General features: G+C 36.8%; 1 pseudogene; it reads right to left on the bottom strand.

Moving 5' to 3' along the window:
- Positions 1-1,083: 1,083 nt before the first annotated feature.
- Positions 1,084-1,994, bottom strand: LOC132651094 (zinc finger protein 436-like; annotated as a pseudogene).
- Positions 1,995-2,256: the final 262 nt, after the last annotated feature.

The following is a 2,256-nucleotide window of genomic DNA, read 5'->3' as shown; positions in this document are numbered from 1 at the left end:
ATTTTTGTTCCCTAAGATATGCTATAATATGATAAGTTCTGTGTCCTGTCCTTTGTGATTGCACAATGGCAGAAGAAGGCATGCAATACCTTTCTCAGGGGAACACCATGAGTTTCACAGCTTGCCCCAGGGGTGCTGAAAAAGAGGGAAGGGTAGGGAGTCGAGCAACCCCTTCACATCTGTGTAGGGAGGTAATGGCCCTCAACCTTGAAACTATCTAAATGTACTCCATCCTTCAAGAGGTGATGATTAAAACACTCTCTGCTCCCCACTTTATCATGCTCTTGATGCTTTGTTCTTACATATTATGGAAAAATAAATGATGGAGTAGGAAAAAAAAAAAGAAAACACTAAATGTTGAGAATCAGGATTATCAATAAGTCTTCCATAAACACCTTATCATATAATACTATTGCGTGTAATTCATATTCACTATCCATTGTATTCTTTTAAAAAATGAGTTTATTTACTTTACATTCCAATTTAAGTCTCCCCCCTTTCACTCCCCCATTACTACCCTCCATTCTTATTGCCTCTATTCCCTTTCCCCTTCAGAAAAGTGAGGTCATTTCCAATGAGCTAGTTTTACACTTCTGTTGCATCTCAGTGGACCAAAGTACACAAAGGGCTTTCCACCTTGCTTATAGTCACAGAATTCCTCTCCAGTAAGGATAATTTTATGATGATGATGACGACTCTAGATTTGTGCAAGGCCTCACTATTTTAACATATTCATAAGTTCTCTCAAGTATGAATCCTTTCATGATGATGAAGATTGTACAAATATAGAATGGTTTCACCATGTTAAAAGGACTCATAGGCTTTCTGTCCATTAGGATATCTTTCATGAGTTTGAAGATGATTCTGAAGTGCAAAAGTTTATTCACATTGGATGCAGTGAGACAGCTTCTTTCCAGTATGTGTTCTTTTATGTATTAAGAGATGTTATATGCAAAGGCTTTGCCACATAATTATATTCATATGGTTTCCCTCCAGAATGTGTTGTTGTCTTAGGAGATGATTGTTACATGCAAAGAATTTATCACACTAATTACCCTCACCAGGCTTCTCTCCACTGTGTGTTTTTTCATGTTTTTGGAGACTACTCTGTTGTGCAAGGGCTTTATCATGTTGAGTATACGTATAAGGTTTCTTTCCAGTGTGTTTTCTTTTATGGCTTAAGAGAGTACTGGTTTGTGCAAAGGCTTTACCACACTGGTTACATTCATAAGGTTTCTCTCCAGTGTGTGTTCTTTTATGGCTTATGAGAGCACTGTTTTGTGCAAAGGCTTACCACACTGGTTACATTCATAAGGTTTCTCTCCAGTGTGTGTTCTTTTATGGCTTATGAGAGCACTGTTTTGTGCAAAGGCTTTACCGCACTGGTTACATTCATAAGGTTTCTCTCCACTGTGTGTTCTTTTGTGGCTTAATAGAGTACTGTTTTCTGCAAAGGCTTTACCACACTGGTTACATTCATAAGGTTTCTCTCCAGTGTGTGTTCTTTTATGCCGTATGAGATTATTCTTTTCTGCAAAGGTTTTACCACACTGGTTACATTCATAAGGTTTCTCTCCAGTGTGTGTTCTTTTATGCCGTATGAGATTATTCTTTTCTGCAAAGGTTTTACCACACTGGTTACATTCATAAGGTTTCTCTCCAGTGTGTGTTCTTTTATGGCTTAAGAGAGTACTGTTTTCTGCAAAGGTTTTACCACAATGGTTACATTCATAAGGTTTCTCTCCAGTGTGTGTTCTTTTATGTCTTATGAGATGACTGTTTCGTGTAAAGGCTTTACCACACTGGTTACATTCATAACGTTTCTCTCCAGTGTGTGTTCTTTTATGCCGTATGAGATTATTCTTTTCTGCAAAGGCTTTACCACACTGGTTACATTCGTAAGGTTTCTCTCCAGTGTGTGTTCTTTTATGCCGTATGAGAAAAGTTGTATACGGGAAGGCTTTACGACATATAGTGCATTTAAAGGGTTTCTCTCCAGTATGACTATATTCATGCCTGCAAAGAAAATTGACACATGTGAAAGATTTACCACAGTGATTTCATTACACTAATAAATATATTTATCTATATGAATTAATATCCTAATTTGGTCTAATGGTAAAGAAGAATCAAATTTTAAAGTTTTATCACTTTATTTACTTTCACGGTATTCACCTTCATTATGGGTATTTTTGAAGATCCCTGTGATGGTAAGAGCATTTGTTATGTGGATCACTTTTATAGCATCATTTTTCT

This window comes from Meriones unguiculatus, assembly GCF_030254825.1.
Source record: "Meriones unguiculatus strain TT.TT164.6M chromosome 13 unlocalized genomic scaffold, Bangor_MerUng_6.1 Chr13_unordered_Scaffold_39, whole genome shotgun sequence".
In the NCBI taxonomy this organism is placed as follows: Eukaryota; Metazoa; Chordata; class Mammalia; order Rodentia; family Muridae; genus Meriones; species Meriones unguiculatus.
The sequence above is the reverse complement of the archived record's forward strand: the minus strand, read 5'-3'. Positions and strand labels throughout refer to the sequence as shown.